This window comes from Theropithecus gelada, chromosome 9 (genome assembly GCF_003255815.1).
Source record: "Theropithecus gelada isolate Dixy chromosome 9, Tgel_1.0, whole genome shotgun sequence".
NCBI lineage: Eukaryota > Metazoa > Chordata > Mammalia > Primates > Cercopithecidae > Theropithecus > Theropithecus gelada.
The window spans coordinates 20,414,256-20,439,991 of record NC_037677.1 but is presented as its reverse complement, the minus strand read 5'-3'; the positions used below and the strand labels follow the sequence as shown (position 1 = coordinate 20,439,991).

The 25,736-nt window shown below is 42.7% G+C and overlaps 1 long non-coding RNA gene across 4 annotated transcripts in view; it reads left to right on the top strand.

The window, feature by feature from the left end:
* The first annotated feature begins 8,071 nt into the window (after nucleotides 1-8,071).
* The window catches only part of LOC112631296, a 57,887-nt gene continuing 40,222 nt past the window's right edge, over nucleotides 8,072-25,736 (top strand). Inside the window, exons 1-4 of one of the 4 annotated variants that reach the window (XR_003121099.1) lie at nucleotides 8,110-8,220; nucleotides 14,173-14,228; nucleotides 16,938-17,057; nucleotides 19,230-19,826. This is a non-coding gene — a long non-coding RNA (uncharacterized LOC112631296). Of the gene's footprint in view, nucleotides 8,221-8,776; nucleotides 8,990-14,172; nucleotides 14,229-16,937; nucleotides 17,058-19,229; nucleotides 19,827-25,736 lie in introns of those variants that run through there. The other 3 variants (XR_003121100.1, XR_003121098.1, XR_003121101.1) reach the window with 3 other exon arrangements.

Below are 25,736 nucleotides of genomic sequence, written 5' to 3'. Positions count from 1 at the left end.
ACCTATTGTGTCTTTTTTCCTTAATCGCCTGGGAGGAACCATCTATAGGCCTGTCCTGAAGGGAGCTCCTCCTAGATCTGGTCAGACCTTTGTATGGTAAATAATTAAGATTTAGATCCCCTGTTAGGAAACCTGCTGGGTTAAGGATTTTTGATAGGAAGGCTATGGGTTTTCAGTGGCCTCAGTACTTTCGGGCTACGACCTTGTTTACACTGACAAGGTGGTATTGGAGTATTATAGGGTTACAGAAAAGACCTTCAATTATCAATTATACATTTTAAATTTACCCTGGCTTTTAAAGAAATAGGGTACACTGTTTTTTCTTTACTACTTCTATCTCTTTCTCTTTGATTTCTTCTTTGTCTCTCTCTTTCTGACTCCTTCTTTGTCTGTCTCTTCCACTCTCTATTTGACTTTATGTGTCTCTCTTTCTCTTTCTCTGACTCCCTCTTTGTCTCCATCTCTTCCTCTCTCTGTCTCTTTGGCTTTCTATCTCTTTCTCTCTTTCCTTTTTGCTGGTCTTTCCCTGCCTCTGCCAGCTGTTTATGCTGCTGTTCTCCCCTCTTTCCCCTTTTGATGGCTTTGGCAGTGTAACAGTGCCATCTCCTTGGGTTTTTGCACTGCGTGCAATAACTCCATGGTTTCCTTGTGGTATTTAACAGGGTTTCCCCCAGAGGTTAGGAACTCCCTTTCTTTCCATATTGCAGCATGGGCATGTAGGATTAGATAAGCATACTTGCTATTTGTATGCACATTTATTCTTTTTCCCTTTCCCAGTTCTAAGGCTCAGGTAAGTGCCACTAGTTCTCCTAACTGGGTGCTGGTCCCTGGAGGAAGAGGCTTACTTTCAAGTACGGTTACATCACTAACTATGGCATAACCACCCTTCGTATCCCATTCTTCACATTCTTCCATCGGTATATAGGTGAAGGTCAGTATTAGCTAAGGGGACTTCTAAGAGATTCTCTCGGGTGGCATAAGTCTGGACTATAATTTGTTGGCAGTCATGCTCAATTGGTTCCCCATCCTCTGGGAGAAAGTGGCAGGGTTAAGGGACATGCACATATGTATTTGAAGCACTGATCCCTCAAGGAGTAGCACCTGGAATCTAAGTAGGCTGCTGCCCAATAGCCATAAACTTCCTTTGGCACCTAGTATGCCATTTACATCATGAGTAGTCCAGACAGTGAGATCCTTTCCTTGTATTATTTAGATATTCTCTGACACTAAGATGGCCACCACCGCAACTACCTGTAAACAGTGAGGCCAGGCTTCTGCTACTACATCAATTTCCTTACTTTGGTATGCCACTGATTGTGGGTTATCCCACAAGTCTGAGTAAGGACTCCAAGAGCTATCTCGGCTCTCTCTGTGACATATAGAGAGAAGTTTTGTCCTGTGGGAAGGCTTAAAGCTGGAGCTTGTATTAGGGCCTGCTTTAAGGTTTTGAAGGCTGTTTCTGCCTCTGGTTCCCATTCTACTAGATGAGTATTTGCCCTCTGGGTCTCCTTGATTAGAGAGGGCCCTGGCTATCTCACTGTATCCAGGGATACGTAGTCAGCAAAAGCCGGTGATTCCAAGGAACCCCTGCAACTGTTTTATTGTCTTAGGGCGAGGATAAGCCAGTATAGGCTGTATTCATTCCTTGCTGAGGGCCCTGGTTCCTCTGGCTAAGATTAGGCTTAGATATTTGACCTGCTGTAGGCAAAGCTGGGCCTTCGACCTAGATGCCTTGTACCCTTGATTAGCTAGAAATTTCAAGAGATCTAGAGTAGCCTGCTGGCAAGAGACTTCCAAACTGGTAGGCAAATAAATCGTCCACATACTGAAGGACCAGAGTGCCTGGACTTGAGAAGTAGCCTAGATCTTGGGCCAGTGCCTGACCAAACAGGTGATGGTTATCCCTAAACCCCTGGGGCAAGACCGTCCACATAAGTTGCGACATGTGGTCTGTGGGATCCTCAAAGGCAAAGAGAAACTGGGAGCCAGAGTGCAGGGGAATACAGAAGAAGGCATCCTTGAGGCCCAGAACAGTGAATCATTCTGCTTCCTCTGGTATTTGAGAGAGTGGGGTATAGGGGTTGGGTACAACTGGATATAGAGGAATTACTCCCTCATTGATGAGTCTAAGATCTTGCTCTAGTCTCCACTGACTGTTGGTTTTTGTTCTCCTAGAATTGCGGTGTTGCAGGGACTGCCGCATTTCCTTACTAAGCCTTGAGCTTTTAAATGTTCAACAATATCCTGTAATCCTTTATGAGCTTCAGGCCTTAAAGAATATTGCCTTTGATAAGGAAAAGTAGTGGGATCTTTTAGCCTTATTTGGACTGGGGTTGGGGGGGCATTTTTTGCTTTCCAAATTGTCCTTCCAATACCCAGACTTCAGGGTTGATTCCCTCCTTGAGTAGGGGACAACAAATGGGTAACTTCTTCGCCATATTCATGTAGATAGTAGCTCCAGCTTTGGCTAATGTGTCCCTCCCTAATAAGGGTATGGGACTTTCAGGCATGACAAGAAAGGCATGTGAAAAGAGCAAAGTCTCCCAGTTACAACTGAGGAGGTGGGAGAAATACCTGGTTACAGGCTGTCCCAGGATTCCTCGGATGGTAACGGACCTTGAGGACAGTCGTCCAGGACAGGAGATTAACACTGAGAAGGCTGCGCCAGTGTTCAGGAGGAAGTCAATTTCCTGGTCCTCAATGGTTAAATGTACCCGGGGCTCAGTGAGGGTGATGACATGAGCTGGCGGTTGTCCTGGGCACCCTCAGTCCTGTTGTTGGACCATCTGGTTGGGGGCTTCTGGCCCAGAGAAACTTTGTCCTCTGGGGCAGTGCACCTTCCAGGGATTGCCTCAGCATGGTGGACATGGGCGAAGGGGCAGATTGTTTCTTGTTGGACAATCTTTTTTAAGGTGTCCTTGCAAACCACACTGGTAACAAGCCCTACCAGGTGATTGGCCTGCTCCATTTTCTGTCCTCTCTGAGCCACCAAGGTTTGTTTGTCTGAGGGCCATGACTAAGGCCACGGCCTTTCTCTGATCTCGCTTTTCCTTTCGGCCCGTTCCTCTTGGTCCCTATTATAGAACACCAAGGTTGCCCAGTTTAATAATGCCTCCAGACTTTGTTCAGGGCCCAGGGCTCGCTTTTGGAGCTTTCTCTTGATATCTGTGACTGATTGGATAATAAACGTATCTTTTAGGATCAATTGACCTTCAAGGGAGTCAAGTGACAGGGGAGTATATTTTCTTTTTTTGAGACAGAGTCTCGCTTTGTCCCCCAGGCTGGAGTGCAGTGGCATGATCTCGGCTCACTGCAAGCTCTGCCTCCCAGGTTCACGCCATTCTCCTGCCTCAGCCTCCTGAGTAGCTGGGACTACAGGCGCCCACCACCGCGCCCGGCTAATTTTTTGTATTTTTAGTAGAGATGGGGTTTCACCATGGTCTCGATCTCCTGACCTTGTGATCTGCCCGCCTCGGCCTCCCAAAGTGCTGGGATTACAGGTGTCAGCCACCGTGCCGGCCGGGAGTATATTTTCTTAAGGCCTCCCGTAGCCGCTTGAGGAAGGCAGAAGGATTTTCTTCCTTTCCCTGAGTTATGGTAGACATCATTGAATAATTCATGGGCTTTTTCCTAATTCTCCTTAGTCCTTCCAGAACACAGGTCAACAGATGTTTGAGACTCCAGTCCCCATGATCTGAGTCAAGGTCCCAGTGGGGATCCATACTGGGGACGACTTGCTGACTGGTAGGGAATTTGTCCCTTTCTTCAGCTGTCATCCTATCATTTACTTGACTAAGATACCAGGTATCTCCAAATTCTCAGGCTGCAGCTAAAGCCGCATTCTTTTCATTAAAGGCCAGGGTTTGATCTAACAACAGCATGACATCTCTCCAAGTGAGATCGAAAGTTTGCCCTAGACCCTATAGGACATCTATGTACCTATCAGGATAATCTGAAAACTTCCCCAGGTCTGCCTTGATCTGCTTTAAATCAGAGAAGGAGAAAGGGACATGTACCCAGGTTGGGCCAAATTCCCTTCCCCCTACAGTTTGAAGGGGACATAACTGATAGCATGGGGGTTTTTGTGGTCCCTTGGAGATTTTTTGCTTATTTCCTTCTGGGTGTAGGAGATTAGAGGAAGCTTATCACTAATAGGAAGGGGAGCTATAGGGAGGCTAGGATATGGGGGTAAGCTGGGAAGTCCTCCTGTGGGATGTAAATCGCAAGCTTTGCATAGCTGTGAATTTTCCTTCAATGAAAAGAAAACCTGGACATGAGGTATTTCACTCCATTTGCCTTCCCTCTTACAGAAAAGGTCAAGCTGCAGGATAGTATTGTAACTTACACTTCCCTCAGGTGGCCATTTTTCCCCATCAGAGAGAATATTGGGGCCAAGCTGTAGTGCAGAAAAAAAGAGCCACCTCTTTTTCAGGGTTTGCGGGTCAAATTGGTTCCAATGGCTTAGGATGCATTTCAAGGGTGAGCCTGTTGATGCCTGACTGTTTCCCATCTGAAAGGCAAACTGCCCATGGTTTTGGTTTGTTTCTCCCCCTGCCCAAGAACCCACAATGGTCCCTGGACCCTGCTGATCAGAATAGTTGCGCTCGTCGACACAGCAGCAGAAATACCTCTTGCCCAAGAACCCACAACCGTCCCTGGATCTTGCTGATTGAAACAGTTGCGCTCAGCGACGCAGCAGCAGAAACACTAGTTTTCCTCCTAGACCACAAGGAGGACCAATGAATGTCAGATTTAGTGGCCCTTACCAATGCTTTCTTGAAAACCTTCACCCTTGCCTGTCCTAGTTCACAAAGAGGACCGAGAAAAATCGGATTTAGTGGCCCTTACTGATGCATTCTCGAAAACCTGTTAGAGTCCTAAGCATTCTCCTGTCAGTATTGGGACTTTACCTGTGTCCTATAAAGATGTTATGCCCCAAAAATGAAGTGGAGGGCCCCATACCCTGAGGGAGGGAAGCGATCTCCAGGGTTCCAAACTTGGAGTGACGCCTTTTGTCTTTGCTTATATGAATAGGAAGGATATCATTTCTGAAGCTCCCCATATGCTTCCGCAATAGCTTTTGTTAGGCCTGCTAGGCTGAGGAGGGATCCTAAAATTCCAGATAAGGTAGTCCCCAGTCCCGACAGGGCTTTGGACAAAAATTATGTCTTTCTGATTAGTGGGCCCATGTGCTTAAAGAAGGTAACAGAGTCCTGAAGTTTATACTAGAAATCCTTCTTATAGGAGAAACTAGAAAAGCACCAGAGACAGGGAGTAGTTTTTAGAAGCAGGACTAGCCTCGGAGAAGAGAGGCAAGAGGAAGTTTGTCAGACAGACGTTTAGGACCCGGAGGCAAGGGTCAGGATAGATAGGATAGATGGGCAAGTCTCACTTGGGCGACATGACTTTGAGAGTTCTGCTCATGGCTGCAGGGTCAACCAACTTGTTGTCGGGACCCTGGAGCTGAATGGCTTTCCTCTCTGTCGACCCTTGGCTCAGCCCAGAAGTACAGGAAAAGTGAAAGCAGATAAGCCAACACTCCCAATTCCGAAGAGTCGGGGGTTAGAGAGCCCTTTCCCAGAAAGCCTGACACCCGTGTCTTTAGTCTGGCAGCGGCGCTAGTCACTTGCAACTAACTGGCCAACAAGTGCCCAGTATTTAGCACCCAAATTCTAAGGAAAAATAGCACAGAATAGCAAGCGAAAGGGGTCCAATGGTACTCACTATTTGGTGATAGGTAATAGTTCCTGGGTCGCCAAAATGTGTCCAGAATTGGTTCCTTCCGGTCTCGCTGACTTCAAGAATGAAGCCGTGGACCCTCACAGTGAGTGTTACAGTTCTTAAAGATGGTGTGTCCAGAGTTTTTTCCTTCAGATGTTCAGATCTGTCTGGAGTTTCTTCCTTCCAGTGGGTTCGTGGTCTCGCTGACTTCAGGAGTGAAGCTGCAGACCTTTACAATGAGTGCTACAGCTCTTAAAGGTGGCATGATCCCAGTTGTTTGTTCCTCCTGGTGGGTTCGTGGTCTCACTGACTTCAGGAGTGAAGCCACAGACGTTCGCAGTGAGTGTTACAGTTCATAAAGGTAGTGCAAACCCAGAGAGTGAGCAGCAGCAAGCTATATTGTGAACAGGGAAAGAACAAAGCTTCCACACTATGCAAGGGGACCCAAGTGGGTTGCCATTGCTGGCTCCGTGGCCGGCTTTTATTCCCTTATTTGGCCCCACCCATGTACTGCTGATTGGTCCATTTTACAGAGCACTGATTGGTCCATTTTACAGAGTGCTGATTGGTCCATTTTTACAGAGTGCTGATTGGTGTGTTTACAAACCTTTAGCTAGACACAGAGCACTGATTGCTGTGTTTACAATCCTTTAGCCAGACAGAAATCTTCTCCAAGTCCCCCTGAGACCAGAAGCCCAGTGGGCTTTACCTCTCACAAGGAGATACAAGACAAGAGGGAAACCTCATCCAGTTTTTTTTTTCAGAGACCTGCAGCAAAGTTTGTAACTGACCAGTTTGCTGGGCCATCTTGAAAAGCAGGCTTACAGGTTTCCTAAGCCTGTGTTCTGTCCTAAGTTACCCCCTCCATTATAGAACACAGAAAGACATACAAAGCACACTAGATTCACTACAGCTTAAGATTAGCCTCACGAATCCTTCATTCTATTAATCAAAACTTTACGGAGGAGATAAACGGTGATTTTTACTATTCATTCAACTGATTTGCACAGAGAAAGAGGACAGAAGTCTGACTGGTAAGAAATTCTTACCCTTTTGCCAGCAGGCCAGGCTTCTGGATTCCTCAGAGATGCTGGAGGAATCTGTATATTTCAGTAGGATGGGCAGGGAAGGCCTCCTTAACAAGGCAATTGAGCAAAAATCTGAAGTAGACGAAGAAGCCATTTGGATATCTGGTGAAAGAGCTTTTGCAGGTATTTAACAAGTAATTTCTTAATTTATTCTACATTTTATTTTTTGTTTTTGAGACACGGTATCTCTCAATCTGTCGCCCAAGCTGGAGTGCAGTGGCATGATCTCTGCTCACTGCAACTTCCACCTCTTAAGATTCCAGCGATTCTCCTGCCTCCACCTCCTGAGGAGCTGGGATTACAGGTGTGCGCCACCACACCCAGCTAAGTTTTGTATTTTTAATAGAGACGGGGTTTCACATGTTAGCCAGGCTGGTCTCGAACTCATGAGCTCAAGTGATCCACCTGCTTAGGCCTCCAAAAGTCCTGGGATTACAGGCATGAGCCACAGCACCCGGCTAAGCTTTACGTGTATGTATTCTTTAATCAAATATCTATTGTCTATGACATTAACTGCAGGTATAAGGAGATAAGACAAAATTACGGATGTTTATTGAGTGTCTGCCATGTACCAGGCACTGTGCTAAGTTTATGAATGAGGTTTGGTATCTTCACTAAGATTTACAACTTAGTGCAAGAGGCAAGGTGTAGACATACACTTCCTGCAGTTGGAATGCAGCAGTTCTTATGAGGAGAAAGAGTTGGTTTGAAGTTGCACCACCAGAAGTTTATATGCACCTGACCTACCTGAAGTCTACACCTCACTTTCTAGATGAATTAATATATAAAGGGTGCTCCCCACTCTAACAGAGGGGAAGCCAGCAAGTTAATGCCTGATCACACCGTTTATACAGCACTGTGGTTAACAATCTGTCTTCCCTAAGTAACTCATTTAACCTTCATAACAATAAGAAGCAGTTGTTCTAAGAAGCCTTTGTGTCTTTCTCTGAGATGGAGAAAGGCGCAGAAGGCTGAGTAGAATGACAAGGCAGTCATTATGGTAGAGTTGGACCTAAATTTAAGGTAACAGTCTTCAAGCACAGTGCATTTCACACAGCAATACAGCTGTTATGAACATTTGCTGAAATAAAACAGCTTGATACTCTACTGACTCAGTCCTCTCTCACTGACACGACAGAGAGGTGGGTTGAGGTCGGGGCGGATTTAGACGCCCCCCGCCCCCCGCACCAGCAAAGACACGTAAGGAACGCGCCTTCCAGAAAGAGGCGGGGGAATTCTGGGTGTGCGCGGCCATGGAGCGCGCGCATGCGCAGCAGCTCCCGCTGCTGAATAGCTGAGAGGCGCACTGGGGCGCAAGCTGGGCTCGGAGTGCAGCGGGGTCAGGATGGACGAGGACGTGTTGCACCCTGAAGAGCCTCATCATCGGCGAGAGTGGGGTGGGCAAGTACAGGTGAGGCGGGCGTACGGGCCGTGATGAGGGTGGCTGGGCTCTTTCTGCCTACGTGGCCGCTGTTTCTTGGGCCGCGATGGGAAAACCTTTAACCGCTGCAAGCGTCCACGATGGCGGCCGGGCTGGGGTCGGCCCCGCTCGCGCCCTCCTCGGCCTCTGGGCCGCGTTGTCTGCGGCTTCCGCTCCCCTGGCCCCACCCGCGCGCCTGGTTCCTGGCCTCTGCCAGGCCCAAGTTCTCTGGGTCGCTCTCCCTCCTTTGGCGCCGAGAAAACACCATTCCAAGGGCCGCCGCTCCGCCGGCCGGTTTGCTGCGCGGAGCTCAGGGCGTGGCGGGCTGGTTTGGGCCTGAATCCGGCCGGGGGGCGCCTTGCCTCGAGCTCTTCGGGGTTCAGGCTGCCTGTCACCCCGAGACCCGGGAGACATAACTTTCCCACTTGAGGGTTTCTGTGGGGCCTTCTCTAAATACATAATGTCCTCGGGAAGTTTCGTGAGGCCTTAGGTCCCATTCCTCGCCTGTTTGGGCGCATGTCGCTTCTTTTACTTTTTTATTAGTCGGCTGTGGAAGAACTCCTGGATCTTGTGACTGCTGGAAAATTTCGCTTTAGTGTAAGTGGTCCACAGCTGAAGCAGTCGGACCACCTTTGAAAATAAAGTGTAATTGTTATTTCTCATTTTGCCACATCCTATGGAGACAAAAGATTAGTGTTGTCTTTTCATTTTTGATTTTTTCCTTGGGGAAAATAATATTGACAGTGGAGTTGAGTATAAGGTAAGACATGGATCTAGGTGGATGTTGCTAGAGGGTTGTGATTTCATCCAGGTCTTGGAACAGAGTTCTCCAGGTGATGTCATTCTTGCCATCTGATTATGAGTAGGTTATGTTCAAGGCCGTCCTGATCCTTAAACCGCATTTACACTCCAGGAGCTATAATCAGTTTCATATTTTAGCTATATCTTCTGATACACGTATCTTTTTTTTTTTTTGAGACTGAGTCTTGCTCTGTTGCCCAGGCTGGAGTGCTGTGGCGAGATCTCACCTCACCGCAACCTCCGCCTCCCGGGGTCAAGCGATTCTCCTTCCTCAGCCTCCTGAGTAGCTGGGATTACAAGTGTGTGTCACCACGCCCAGTTAATTTTTGTGTTTTTAGTAGAGACAGGGTTTCACCATGTTGGCCAGGCTGGTCTCGAACTCCTGACCTCTAGTAATCCACCCGCCTCAGCCTCCCAAAGTGCTGGGACTACAGGCGTGAGCCACCGCGCCTGGCTGATACATATCTTTCAAATAACTTGTTATTCATGTAAGATTTTACAAATTGAGGTATCCTTATACAAAATAGAATGAAAGCTGTCCTCGTGTAACTTTTAAAATTACGAAGTTTTATACATATGTAACCTGCACATTCTGCACATGTATCCCAGAACTTAAAGTATAAATAAATACATAAATAAATAAGATTACAAAGTCTTACTTTTTTAGCTACTTCAGGATTTTAAAGCTTACTATGTAATAGATTCTGAAATTTTTTGTATTTTTAAAGTTTGACAATACATTTTTCCAGTACTCCTAACTTAATGTACTCTATGTCTACTATAGTCAGAGGGATTTGCACATACCAAGGAATAGAATAATGAAACACTATGAGTAAGCAAACCAGTATGATTTGTGTGTGTGTGTGTGTAAAAGGGATGAATAAAATTATTTACATGATCATCTGTTATTGCACGTACATACTTGAGGGTTAAAAAGTTAATGTAATAAAAATTGCCTTAATAGGAATTCATAACCTCGTGATCTTTCTTTTTCATTTCTCTCTTTTTTCCTTGACATATGGTTCTCATTTAAGTTCGGACATATGAAATTGGCATTTTTGAAGTCACGAATGGTTGGTTGTCATTTCATGTAGTTCAACCCAATACACGCAATTGGGTTGAAATTGGTTAGCACTTTATGTAAATGTATTGCATGGGTGACAAGTTAGGGTGGTTAAAATTTTCTGGAAAGTTAACTGGAGTATATAAATGAGTTTGGTTCCCCGTCCCCCCTGTGCCACCGCTTTTTTTTTTTTTGAGATAGGGTCTTGTTCTGTCACCTGCTGGAGCGCAGTGGTGTGATCACGGCTCACTGCAGCCTTGACTTCCCGGGCTCAATCGATCCTGCCACCTCAGCCTCCTGAGTAGCTGGGACTATAGGGACGAATCACCATGCCTGACTAGGGTTTTTTATAGAGACAAGTTCTTGGCTGTGTTGCCTAGGCTGATCTCGAACTCCTGAGCTCAACGGATCTTCCCTCAATGGATCCTTGCAAAATGCTGGGATCATAGGCATAAGCCACCATACCCAGCTCTACTTTAAAAATTTTTTTTGTAGATGGGATTTCCCTATGTTGCCCAAGCTATTCTGAAACTCATGGGCTCATGCCATCCGCCAGCCTTGGCCTCTCAAGAGTGCTGGGATTACAGGCATGAGGCATCGCACTCAGCTGAGAATCCCTTTTTAGAATAAGTTCTGTTGAATGGGTTTATCAGTCCCTCTAGTTCACGCCCCAGAAACAAATTGTATTTAGGCCTGATCTTTTTTAAACTTTTCCCTCAATGCATAGTGGTGGATTATCAATTGCTCACTGCAAAATTTTGACAGTTTACCTCTTTCGTGAAAGGATTGCATTTAGTGAGAAAGTTGTCTTATTTGTCTGGCTAGATACACATTATTGTCCTGTGTGATATGCTATGGAAAAGAACCTTAAACACGTAGTCACCTTTCTGGATAAGAATAAATGACTCCACTAAAATAGAAGTCTATATTTAAAGTGAGTTAGTACAGAAACATTTGTCATGGATGTGATCTTAAAGGGTTGTTTTTACCAAGTTTGTTCTGTTTCTTTACAGAGCTGGAACTAGTGGAAGTGAAATAGCACTCATGTTGTTGGGGAAATATTGCACAATGAAGGATATCTTTAAGCCAAAGTAGTGGATTACTTTCTAGTTTATATCTTGGCGTTGGAGTCCAAAGGGTATATGGTAGTAATCAGGAGATCAGGATTATGAAACTGGGGCTGCCACTTGTGTGGCCTTGTGTGTAATACTTGAATGCTCTAGGCCTTCATTTCAAAAGCGAGGGGGTTGGAATAGAAACCTCTCAAATCCTATCTAGTGTTGAATGTATAAGATCCAATTCTGTGGCTAGACCTGGTGGGGTAGAGGTAGCAGAGTGTATCAAGAACTGGAAGGGATTAGAGAGGCCTATTATGTAAATTGCTGTCCCTCCTATGCTCCTCTCCTTGCCATTCATTTTGGTGAATTTCATTTGTAGATAAAGAAATGCAGATTAGTTATAATCACACTCTGTCTGTTTTAAATTTGGTCTTATCTAAGTGCCATGGTGGTAGTTACTCCTTCCATCTCTACCTCTGCGTGGAAAGCATTTTGCTCCTTTAACTTTGAAATATGAAGGTGTAAATATACAATACTGTAAGAATGGTGCTTCTGCCAGGTACAGTGGCTCATTCTGTAATCCTAGCTACTCAGGAGGCTGAGGAAGGAGGGTCACTTGAGGCCAGGAGTTCGAGACCAGCTTGGGCAACATAGCAAGGCCATGCCTCTAAAAAACTGAAAAATAAAAAAAATTAGTCAGCCATGGTGATGCTAACCTGTCATGCCAGTTACTTGGGGGGCTAAGGTGGGAGGATTAGTGAGCTAAGATTGTACCACCACATTCCAGCCTGGGTGACAGAGTGAGACCCTGTCTCTTAAAAAAAAAAAAGGGTGCTTCTTAATCATTTTGAGATTGCCAGTTCCTTTCAAAATCTAATAGAGAAATGGACTCTCTGCCCCTTTCAAAGTCTAATAAATAGAGAAATGGACTCTGCCTAGAAAAATGCACACATAGAATTTAGAATACATTTTGGGCTACCAGGGTACCCCTTGCTAAGATCTGATGTATACCCAGAGCCTGTGTTAAAATTTGTTACTTCACACCATACCACCAATTTCCTGCCTCTCCCGACAAAGTACCATTAATGACAATGGCGGTTGTAAGGATTAGCAACCATGAGAGAAAAACCTCTGGCTTTTTGTCTGTACATTGCCATATGTTCAATAAATAATACCCAATATCATTATTACTTGTATTATTATTATAATATTGTTATTACAACTATTCTGCAACGTTATATTAACTTACGTTTTTGTAGTAATCTTTTCTGTGATGACCACATATCTTTTCTATTCTTAAATTATGGGTAACTGAGTATTGGGAGAGAAGAAAATTTTTTATAAGTTTCATTTTAGAGTCTTATTAGTGCTGTCACCTAACTTATGTTTGAAGTAAGTAAATATAGTTAAGATGTTAAATAGAGAATTCTAGAATTTGACTCTCCTGTTGTAGTTTGATTCTGTGGTGCTCGTTTTATGGTAAACACAAGAAAACCAAGTAAGGTAGAGTTAATCCTTCAAATATAATTAATGACACTGGGTTTGGAAACTACCAGGAAGCCATTATGTTTTGCGAAATACTCTGTGGACAAAACATATCGCTAGCAGCAGTAATCACAACCTTATGAATATTACAATCTAATTAGAAATTAGAATATTAGAAATATTCATAAGATTTTTCTATAATTTTAGACATCTGATGACTGTTTCTTTGATATTATTATTAAAAACAGATCAACAGAACAGACTTTAGAAGTTAACGAGGGAAGATTGAATGATTTTAAAATTTAGGGCTTTAACATTAGCTTTTATTTTTGAAGAGCTTCTAATAACTGACACTTTTGCTTCATAGTAAGTAAAATAATTCTAGAAGATGGAAAATCAGAGTACTCTTCTAATCTGGTGTCTTTTGCTTTTATCCTTCCTTTCTAGTTTCTTACCATTTCCTAAGTTTAGTCCTTTGTTCTCTCCTGCCATAACCATGGCAGTTGACTTCTGTTGGTTGTTCTTCCATTTTTTGTTGGCATTAACTTTCAAAACAAAGAATACTTCTTGTCATAACTTTCTTTAAAAGCCTTCAATAGCTTCCAGTTGCCTACTTGTTTTTATAAACCCTACCTGGTGTTTGCCTGAGTATACCTACTCTGTCCTGTGATCTTTTTTTTACCTTTTTACTGTATCTTTTCTTCCCACTTAGGCGGTAGCCCTACTGCATGTTACAGAATGCTAGGCTTTGATATCTTTCTGTTTGTGCTTGAATTTAAAGTGGATTACACATCAGATTTTTTAAGTTACTTTATCTCATTCCAAGAAACTTTATTTTTTCCCTTTTCATCCATGTCAATTAAAGTGTGACATGTTGCTAGTATCATTTTCTCAGGACATCAGAACAGTTAAAAAGAACAACAAAAAACCCCCACCTTTTGAACTTGGGAGATTGTGTAGGAGATTATGGGGAATATATTTAATAGTAAACTACTTTGCTCTGGGCAGTTTTTTTTTTTTTTTTTTTTTTTTTTTTTTTTTTTGAGACAGAGTCTCGCTCTGTCCTCTAGGCTGGAGAGCAGTGGCGTGATGTCAGCTCACTGCAGCCTGTTCCTCCCGGGTCCACGCCATTCTCCTGCCTCAGCCTCCCGAGTAATTGGGACTACAGGCGCCCACCACCACGCCTGGCTAATTTTTTTGTATGTTTAGTAGAGGCGGGGTTTCACCATGTTCACCAGGATGGTCTTGATCTCCTGACCTTGTGATCCGCCAGCCTCGGCCTCCCAAAGTGCTGGGATTACCGATGTGAGCCACTGTGCCTGGCCGTTCTTGGCAGTTTTTAAATTGCCTTTCTAGTAATTTAATTCTTCTCTGTATGCCTGCTCTGAGGCAGTATTCCTAGGAGCAGGCCTCCATCAGTTATTTTTATTTGCATTTAATAAATTGTGATGAGATATAATAATCATGAACACACTTATCATATGATTAGAAAGAAAAATTCTAATTCCTAACCTGTCTTTTTAATATCTCTTTCAGCCTGCTCTTGAGGTTCACAGATGATAACTTTGATCCAGAACTTACAGCAACAATAGGTAAGCCTGTGTTTAAAAATTCAATAGAAATGTCTAATATTTTGTTGCTTTTGGGCTTTTTAATCTAAATTCTTCTAGCTTCCTCTTACCACCCCACCACCTCCATGTCTGTTGACATTTTATTTGTCCTTCAAGGTTTAACTTTGGTATCATTAAATCTCTGAGGCCTTTCTAGATCTTACCAAGAGAAAATAATTTCCTTATCTGTTGTCTCATGAGACTTTATTAAAACTACTGATATTATGGTTATCCGTACACACATTTCTTTCCTGTATTACGGATTGTCTTTTATTTTGCAATATACAACAATTATTTGAGTACTTACTGTATGCCAGGCACTGTTACTAAGAGGTGGGGTTATAATATTGAATAACATAAAATTGGTGTCTGTCTTCATGTACCTAACAGTAGAGTACGTTAATTTTGTATGTTCAGCATTTGCTACAGTGTTTGACATGTATTCAGATCTTTGCATATGTATTGATATTAGTTATTAAGGACTGTTAGGAGCAGTGATACTTAAATGCCTTTTAAACATAAAATTTAGATGGCCTGAAAGTGGTTAGTCACACTAACTTATAAGAGTATATGAGAAGATAGAGGTAAGTATTTTGGTATCATGTGTTTAGACCGTAGACAAGAATGTAAAGGAGTGAAAAGACCGCTTGGAATAGTTGAAAGGTAGCTGAGCTGAGTCAGAGCTAGATAATAGTCTTGGCTTTGCCTTGAATTAGGTGTAATCTCGACTTACTAACTTCATCTGTAAATTGGGAGGTTTTGGGGAGACAATACTTTTTTTTCCCGAGCTTTGAAATTTGATGATCTGATGAGATTATAGTAAAGATGATCCTGGCACTATTATTAGGGAAAACAAATAGTTTATCTTAACTGCCTTTATTTGTTTACATTTATTGTATGTCTATTTTTTTCAGACTCATATTTGTAAAAATAGGAGAAATAATTCTTGTGTATCCTACTAAATTACTCCATCCAAATGTTAATATTTGCCACATTTGCTTTATCATTCTCTACATACACACACAGTATTCTTTTAAAAAAATGCATTGGCTGTTTTTCTGATTTCTTTTTAAAAATGAATTATTTGAGAGTAGGCTTGCAGACATGATGTCTTTAATGTCTGCATACTTTGTATATTTCTTAAATCAACATGGATACAACTCTATTGTCTATGCACAGATTTTATCAGTTGTCCCATTAATGTCCTATATAGCGAAAGACAAATAATTGTTTGGGGTTCAGGATCATACATTGAAGTTAGTTGTTTCTCTTCAGTCTCTTTTTTTTTTTTTGATTTGGAGTCTCGCCCTGTCGCTCAGGCTGGAGTGCAATGGCGCGATCTCGGCTCACTGCGACCTCTGCCTCCCAGGTTCAAGTGATTCTCCTGCCTCAGCCTCCCAAGTAGCTGTGATTACAGGCACGTGCCACTGCGCCCAGCTAAATTTTGTATTTTTGTAGAGACTGGGTATCACCATGTTGGCCAGACTGGTCTCAAACTCCTGACCTCAGGTGATTCGCCTGCCTCGGCCTCCCAAAGTGCTGGGATTATAGGCATGAGCCACAGCGCCTGGCCACTCTTCAGTTTCTTTTAACCTGAACGGTTCTTTAGTCTTTGTCCTTCCGGGGCCTTGACATTTTTGAAGAGTAAATAATTATTTTGTAGATTGCCCTTTAATTTACATATATCCAGAGTGTCCTTATGGTTGAATTCAGGTTATGTGCTTTTGGCAGGAATTCCACAGAAGTGTTTCTCAAGCACAGTGTCGGGAGGCACATGGTGTCTGTTTGTCCCATTTACTGGTGGTGGGACTTTGGTTACTATTGGGTGATATATGCCAACTTTTTCCTCTGTGAAGTTATTCTTTTTCCCCTTGTAATGAATATATTTCTTTTGGAGAGATACATTGAAACTATATTAGATGTACTCCTTTTCATCGTATTTTTTGTCCTCTTATTTTAGCATCCATTGATACTTCTTGCCTGTGACAAGCAAAAAGGATAATGTATGATCCTGCCATTCTAACTATGGTGGTTATCAAATGATGATATTTTCAAATGCGATCACTCTGTCTACTTACCTTATTTGGAATTCTGTAAGGAAGAGCTCTTTTGTTTTATTTTTAAATTTGAGAGAGTCTCACCCTGTCACTCAGGTTGGAGTGCAGTGGCATCATCTAGGCTCACTGCAGCCTCCACCTCCCCGGTTCAAGCAGTTCTCCCACGTCAGCCTCCAGGGTAGCTGGGACTACAGACATGTGCTACCACTAATTTTTGTATTTTCAGTAGAGGTGGGGTTTCACCATGCTGGCCAGGCTGGTCTTGAACTCCTGGCTTCAAGTCATCTGCCCACCCCGACGTCCCAAAGTGCCGGGATTACAGGCGTGAGCCACTGCGCCCAGCCAAGAGCTCCTTTTTGTTTTTTCTTTTTTTGCGAATTCAGATTTTGTATATTCAGGAGTTTTATTTAAACTTTGAATCTGAAAGAAACGTTAGGAGGAACTCATAGATTTGTGGGAAGAAGCAAATCTACATTATTTTCTCTCTTCTAAAATCACAATCCATGTATTTTGATCTTTTACTGAATTTTAACATATTGTTTTGTCACTAACATAAAGTGTATCAATAGTGTTTGTAACTTACACACAAATACTGGAAATAAAAGTTATTTACCTGAGTCCATTTTTGTGGCAGGCAGTCCACTTTACATCACTTTCCAGACAACTGGAATTTGAGACAACGTCTATGACAGCGATCCCTTTGTTTTCACCTGGCGTACGTTCTCATCAGACTGCTTGCAGTCACATGCTTCAGGTAAAAAGCTTTTATGAGTTTTTAAATCTCTTTGTGAAAAATATTTTATTGTGGTAAAATATGTATAACATAAAATATGCTATTATAACAACTCTTAAATGTATAATTTGGTGGCATTAATTACATCCATACTGTCATGCAGCCATCACAACTGTCTGTTCCCAAGTATTTTTCATCACCCCAAACAGGAACTCTGTTATCATTCTGCGGTAACTCCCCATCACCACCAACCCCACATTGCCAGTTGACCTTTAATCTACTTTGTCTCTGTAAACTTTCCTATTCTAAAGATTTCATATAAGTAGAACTAATTATATGTTTGTCTTTTTGTGACTGGCTCATTTCACTAGGCATAATGTTTTCAAGGTTCGTCCTTGTAGCATGTGTCAGAACTTCATTCCTTTTTATGGCTGAATAATACTGAGTCCTCCAACTCTGTTCTTCTTTTTCAAGATTATTTTGATCATCTGAGACTCCTTGCAATTACATTTGAATTTAGGGATTGGCTTCTCTATTTCTGGGGGGAGGAATGATTCTCAGAATTTTGATGGGATTGTGTTGAATCTGTAGATTGTTTTGAATAGGACTGGTATTTTAGCAATATTGAGTCTGCTAACCCAGGAACTAAGGATCTTTCCATTTACCTAGGTCTTTTTACGTTTCTTTTACCAATGTTTGGTAGTATTCAGCATGCAGGTCTTTCACTTCCTTGGTTAAATTTATTCCTAAGCATTTTATTTGTTTAGCGCTATTTAAATGGAATTGCCTTCTTAATTTCCTTTTTAGATTGTTCATTGCACATGTACAGAAAAGCAACTAATTTTTGTGTGTTGATCTTGTATCCTGAAGCTGTGCTGAATTTATTAACTCTAGTAGTTTCCTTCTGGATTCACATGGATGTACTTCCAGCTACTCGGGAGACTGGGGCAGAAGGATCAGTTGATCCAAGGAGTTTGAGGCCAGCCTGGAAAACACAGCAAGACACCTACAGCTGTGTGCCACTACATCTGGCTAATTTTTGTATTTTTAGTAGAGATGGGATTTCACCAGTTTGCCCAAGCTGGTCTCGAACTCCTGGGCTCAAGCACTCTACCTGCCTGAGCCTGCCAAAGTGCTGGAATTACAGGCATGAGGGCATGAGCCACTGTGCCCAGGCTAAAACTGTGATATCTTGTTCTCATTAATAGCTGTAGAAATTATAACTTTTGGCTGGGTGTGGTGGCTCACTCTTATAATCCCAGCACTTTGGAAGGTCGAGGCGGGCAGATCACCTGAGGTCAGGAGTTTGAAACCAGCCTGGCCAACATGGTGAAACCCTGTGTCTGCTAAAAATACAAAAAACCAGGTGTGGTGGTACACATCTGTAATCCCAGCTACTCGGGAGGCTGAGGTGTGAGAATCACTTGAACCTGCAAGGTGGAGGTTGCAGTGAGCTGAGATTGCACCACTGCACTCCAGCCTGGGCAACAGAGCAAGACTGTGTCTCAAAAAAAAAAACAAAGAAAAGAAAAAAATTATAACTTTTTGTAAATTTTTATTAGGCTGGTGTCTTACTATTTCAGTTGCATAAATAACATTTGAGGTGGGCCTGGTCTTTGAAGGCTCCTTCCAGCAGGTGTCTCTTTCACCAGGCTTATTTATAAGTCTTTATTTTTTTTTACAGTAAAAGAAAGTCTATAATATATCAACTGTGCAAGGGAAGACAGCAGTAAACTTACAAGTCCCTTTCCAGCTATCTAAATTAGTAATTCAACAGGACAAAATAAAGACATGTTTAGACAAGAGCTTTATCTCTCTGTGCTGCCTCCTGGTTAATTTCCTTGGTTTTATCTTTCAGTGTATTAATTCTTTCCAGCTGTATTCAGTCTGCTGCTCAGTATGACCAAGAGGCCTTAGATTCTCTGTGTGTGTAATTTTACTTCTAGAAGTTCTATTTGGTTCTATTGCAAATCTACTTCTTGATTTCTACTTTATACTTTTATGTCCTTAATTTGTTTAATTACACTTATTATATTCTTGTTCGGATAGATCAAATCTGGTTGCTCACATTTTCTCTTCTCGTTGATCATATGTTTTATTATTTGGGATTATGAGCTCATCTTGAGTGAGAATCTGCAATGATTTGATTTAGGCATTTATCTTCCAGCTCTGTTCTGTATTTGCTTCTTCCAGAAATGCAGGAATCACATGAACCTGTCCATCCACAGATGAAGTGGTAAAGAAACTGCCATATTAGATACATGACAGTATACTCTTCAGCCATAAAGCTTCGGGAAACCCTGTCATCAGCAACCACGTGGAGGAACCTGTCCATCCACAGATGAAGGGATCAGGAAACTCTGGTATATATACTGAAGGGAAATGCTTTTTGGCTACCAAAATAATGAAATTATGTCGTTTGGAGCAACACAGAAGAACCTGTCCATCCACAAATGAAGACATCAAGAAACTCTAGTATGTACACCAGGCAAAACACTTCAGCCATCAAAATCATGACATTATGTCACTTGGAGCAACCCAGTTGACCCGCCAAGGCTGCCTCTTCCTCTACAGGCGGATGGACGCTGTGGCTGCTGCTCCTGCCTGGGCCGTGCCCTGACGCTGCCAACACCACTGCTCCTCTATTTATAAGTCTTAATAGGGTTGCTGACCCAGCTATAGCCGAACAGCTGACATGTGCCTCACGCTAAGCCGGGTGCTTCATATGTATCTAACTTGAAAAATGCTGAGCTAGTACCTTAACACCATTAACTTTTTTTTTTTTTTTTTTTTTTTTTTTTTTTTTTTTTTNGTGTCACATCTTATTTCTTCCTCCCTTGACTTTGAGTGCTAGAACTTCCTCCCCAGATCCTCAGCCCCTTCATGCCCCATGTTGTAAGGGTGCTTACCTAACTTTTTTTTTTTTTTTTTTTTTTTTTTTTTTTTTTGAGACGAAGTCTCGCTCTGTCGCCCAGGCTAGAGTGCAGTGGCCGGATCTCAGCTCACTGCAAGCTCCGCCTCCCGGGTTTACGCCATTCTCCTGCCTCAGCCTCCCGAGTAGCTGGGACTACAGGCGCCCGCCACCTCGCCCGGCTAGTTTTTTGTATTTTTTAGTAGAGACGGGGTTTCACCGTGTTAGCCAGGATGGTCTCAATCTCCTGACCTCGTGCACCATTAACTTTTACTTAAAAGTTTGTTTTTCTTTTTTAATCCCAGCGAGCTCCAAACAAGTTTTAAGGGGCTCCCCAAAGCCAGTGAAGACTTTAACTAAAAGTAGAATTTCAAAGTACTGTAATTGGATTAGAAACCAAACCCCAAAATTAAATGTGAAGATTAGTGTCCGTACTGAACCGGCCCATCTGGTGGACACAGGATTTGTGTTATCGACCACAGTGTTACCCAGGATTCATGATTTCTGGAGTTTGTCAGTGTTAAGAAAATTGGATTGAGTACCAAATACAGCAGAGCAAACCCAGCTTTGAGGCAAGGACCCTATAAAGTAGTCATGCAGTACTTTTGTTAGGGTTCTGGGGGCAAATCTTCCCCATCCCTCCCACCTTCTCCTGGCCTGCCCGTAAACCCAAACCACCAGGTACCTCAATTTTCTTCAAGGTCAGGCTGTTCTTAATGTTGCTAAATTGATCAAGGAAATGGGTAAGCCACTGCTTGCTCTGCACATAGTCCTCAGGGTGCTCGGGGTTCAGGCAGTACAGAGGCTGCATGGTTTTGGCCTGCAGGAGTAACTGGCCCATTCCTAGGCTCTCCCCAAAGATGTGTCCTCTGAAGAAACTGGTCAGGTAGAGGGGGTGTCCACCATGGTTGTAGATGGGGAAGGAGATGCTGCTCAGGTTGAGCGTTTTGTTCACCTGCCAGGTGTACAGGAGCGGGTTGGGGGCACCACGCAGAGCATCTTGTATCTGGCCCACACCAACTGGTACTGGATCTGGCTTACGTTTCCCTGCGCCACACACAGATCCTGCACTGTACTGTCCAGTCAACTGACTTCAGCAAAGATGTCTGGGTCCAGCAGCGAGTTACTGTGGAAGGCCACCAGAATGGAGGTGATACCAGCCTCGGTGCTCTTCTGGAGGCGGAGAAGTGGTCGGAGTCCTCTGTGGTGAAATAGCCCTGCACCAAAGTGGGAGACATTCAGAATCAAGGTGAAATTGGCCTCAGTGCTGGTCCTGGAGGCGGAGAAGCGGTCAGTGTCCTTGGTGGTGAAGTGGCCCTGCATGAAACAGCACTCCCCCTTGGCCGCTGAAAGAATAAAATAAAGCTGGCCACTTGCATTTCCCTTTCAGTTTATAGAATACATGTTTTGGAAATAGTGTCTTCTAGATCTGTCTTTTTCTTTTCTGATTTAACCTATTAGTAAAGCTAAGTTTTGTCTCTTCATAGTGTTGCTTTTGTTGCAAAAGCTTCTGTGAGATATGTTTACTGTATGTGGCTATATGGCAGACAATTTGTTCAAGTGGCCTACCTCCTTTTTCTCACATTGACCCCTTCAGGAGGAGTTTTTCAAGGGTAATGAGTCTTCTCTCTGAGATAAGAATAGTAGCCAGAATTAAGAAGGTAAAGTGCATTGTGGAATTAAATCCTGATTCCAGTGGAAACTCAGTTTATGGCCTTAGACAAATGTTTACACTTCTGATCCTCAGTTTTCTCTCAAAGAACTGCTCATATCCAATTCCTATTAAGTGGGAGTACTCTAACCTGATATTACTAATACTCGGTTAGATTTTATCCTAATTTTAGGTGTTAGAATATATCCTAATGTTACCAGTTCTTCACTGTTACTAAAGTGCATGTTAGATTTCTTCAATGATTTTTTTTTTTAATTGGCATGGTTGATACAAAGCATCCTTCTATCCAAATACTGTGCTCAGTTGCCTAAGTGGTAGTTTAGAACCATACTGTCTCTCTCTGGAAAGAATGCTGGGCCTCCTGGCTACACACTTTGACTAGAGGGGAAAATACTTCTCTTGTATTTATGATGATTTTTCTTTCTACTTGATTAAGAAGAAAGTACAAAAAGGTGCTTATTGAAGCATTGTCAATTTGGGAACAAGATTCTCAGGAATGAAAAATTTGTGACTGTTCTCAGCATGAAAGGGAGAGAGAAGATTACCTGATCATTATGTGCTTATTTGAAAGTCACTTCCTCCCATGTCTCAGCATCTCACTTTTTAGAATGCACACTGAATGCCTGGGATCTCTTTGTTTTAAAACAGACAAAGTTGCATTGTTAAAGGAATAATATTTCCGGGGAAAAGGCTTAGTGCTCAATGGTTACTCTATAAAGAGATTTAGAAAGAAAGTCAAGGGAAGGTAAGGAAGGCAACATGGCTACCAATCTCGTGGGTTCTACTAGCGTTATTTCATGAAAAATGTCACTAACCTTTTTATAGGAGAAGTAAGTCTGGGAATCAACTGGCATCTAAACTCCATTTCTTGTTTTGTCACTGCTTCCCTGATTGACTATGGAAAATACATTTAGTCTTTTTGATACCTTGGTTTCAACAACTATAACATGACTTAAGAACTTTTATGCATGGACTTTGTAATAGTTATCTATTTCTGCGTACAAATTACTTCAAAACTTAAATTGTTGTTTGAAACAACAAACACTATCTCACAGTTTCTCTGGGTCAGGAATCCAGACATGGCTTATTGGGTAACCGCCTCAAAGTCTTACTAGGCTGAAATACAGTTATTGGCTGGAGCTGCTGTTTCATCTGAAGGTTCAGTTGAGAGAAGATCCACTTCTAAGCTCACTCACATGGTTGCTGGCGCAATTCAGTTCCTCCTAGCTATTGGATTAAGGGTCTCAGTTACCTACTGAGTGTTGGTCAGTGAATTTCCCTCAGTTCTTTGCCATATGGGGGTCCATAGAACAGCTCACTACATGGCAACTGGCTTCTATCAAAGTGAGCAATAAAGAAGTAAACGAGAGGTTTGCAAGACAGAAGCTACTACGTCTTTATAATCTAATCTTGGAAGTAGCGTCACATCCCTTCTGCCATGTTCTGTTCATTTGAAGCAAATCTGTGGGTCTAGCCATACTCCATTGCAGGTATCACACAAGGGTGTGAATATAGACATGGATTGTTGGGGCTCATCTTAGAGGTTGTCTCCCATAGAGTTAGCCACCAATCTGAGGGGCCACAGGGAACCATGCATCTGGGCCAGAACATAGGGATTTCATCCCTTAAGCAGGACAACATTCATTCAAACACACACACACACACACACACACACACACACATATATGTTTAGATGTTTCTCTCTAATCAAAGAGAGAAGCAAGGCCTGTCCCTGACGAGCTCCCTTTTTCAGATCCACCCTGAACTGCCTAAGTTAACTCCATGGACCTTGACTAGGTGAACTGCAGAGTCCAAGCCTAGAGTTGGGTCCTGGGTTTAATCCTGGTTCTGTCTTAGCCCTATGACCTTAGGCCACTTCTCTTCGGCTTGGTTTTCTTTGCGGCAGAAAGTGTCAGGTTAGATCCCAACAGTGGTTGTCAAATCGGAGTGCCTGTGAAAACCACCTGGGGTCATTAAAAAAATTCCTCATGCCTGGCACACTCCTGACAAATTAAATCCGAAGATCTGAGGGTGAGATTGAGGCAACAGGACTTCTTACAGCTCCCCAAGTGATTTCATTGTTCAGCCAAGGTTGATAACTACTCATTTAGAAGATCGGTAATCCTAACTCTGGTACATGAGAATCATCTGAGGAGCTTTAAAAACAAATACAGAAGCCAGAGTCTTAGGACCATTAAAATAGAAATCCTTGGGGACTGGTCGCAGACATGGTGTCTTTCAAAGCTCCCCATATGATTCTAATGTGTAGCCAGATTTGTGGACCCTCAGGTTTAAAAATCAAGAATCCTCCTTGATCTAAGGTTCTAAGCTTGTATGAATGCACTTGTAGAGCTGTAAGCACATGTACCACCTTCCAGTGCTCTCTGACTCTGAAGAAGGAGATGATTATTCCCACCCCCAACATCCATCTTCTCTGGGTTTACAATCCCCTATTTACAATCCGTAAAAAGGGCACCCTAGACTTGACCTCAGTCTCATCGTGACACACCACGCCAGCATTCTTAATCTTTTTGGTTACAGAGACCCTTTTAGAAACTTCATGAAAACTGTAAGTCATAAGGAGGATCTTACATGCACATCAGATTGATCATGCAATTTTCATGGACCCCTAAACTCCTGATACAAAGTTAATTCTATTTCACTATAATATAAAAAAAAAACTTATATAACCCAGAAAAGCAGAATTTGCAACATAGTAGAAATAGACCAGAGCGAGAGTTCTAATCCTGGTTCCACAACTCACCAGTCAACATTTAGGAGTCACTGAATCACTTGATGCCTCAGTTTACTCATATGCCCAATTAAGAATTATACAGTCATGCACCATATAATGTTTTGGTCAACTACAGATCACATATGATGATGATGGTTTCATAAGATAATACTGTGTTTTTACTGTGCCTTTGTTACCATATTTAGATATACAAATACATTGTGTTACCATTGCCTGTGGTATTCTGTATAATAACCTGCTGTACGGATCTATAGCCTAAGAGCAATAGGCTATACCATACAGCTAGGCGTGTCGCAGGCTCTACCACCTTGGTTTGTGTAAGTACACTCTGTGATGTTCGCACACGATGAAATCGCCTATGACACACTGCTCAGAATGTGTCTCCATCATTAAGTGATACATGACTATCTTGCCTATTCCAGAAACAAAGTGAAATTAATAATATAAAATTGGTTTGATCAATTTATAAGCATTACATTGTCGTTGAAAATAGGAGAACTAGACCAGGAGGTCCTGGTGTGGCCCTGGAGTAGGTGAAACTGTTTGTGCATGTGTCTTCCTTACCTTCCATTCTCATAAAGAATCGCCACCTTCCCCACATACACCCTGGCCAAACTGTCTTTGGGACTGCAGCACCAAGGTATGTTTTTGTTTGTTAACTTAGTCTGAGTGCCTGTGTTGACCAAGAGGCTTTGAGAATAAAGGTGCATGAAAGTCTCAGAGCCTGGATGAGCCTGGGGAGAAGAGATGGCATGCTGTGTCCTTGAATTTGGAGTGTGATTTGCACTCTGCCCTTGCTCCCATGAACTCACCATGCACCAGTTCCGGTCCTTGGTGGGGAAAGGCTGAAACTGGAACCAGGGGTCTGAAAAGCAATCTCCCAGACTTCACAGTAGCTGCCAGATTGGCCACACGGTTGGCAGAAACCATCCTACTGGTTAGTGCCAGGTGGTTTGGAGCAAGAGGGAGCATAGCCTGGATTGCTTTAGGCCAAGAGTTCGAGACCAGCCTGGGCAATACACAAGACCCTGTCTCTACTTTTTTAAAAAATAGAAAGTATTAAGAAATATGAGGAGAAAGGACTCCTATTTCATAGTTAACCAACTGACTGGAGTTGCAGTGCTTTTAGTTATCAATGGCGATTGTACTGCATGTGCTATCTTCAGATTTGACGGTCATCCCAGTACAAGAACTGAAGCTGTTCAACTAATTTAGCTGAAGTGATAACAGCTGTGAGGCAAGAAGAGTGCAATCTAGGTTACTGGATCAAGGGATAGGTTATTATATTAGGGCTCTCCAGAGGGAAAGAACCAACAGGATATGTGTATATATAAAATGGGGTTTATTAGAGAGAATTGGCTC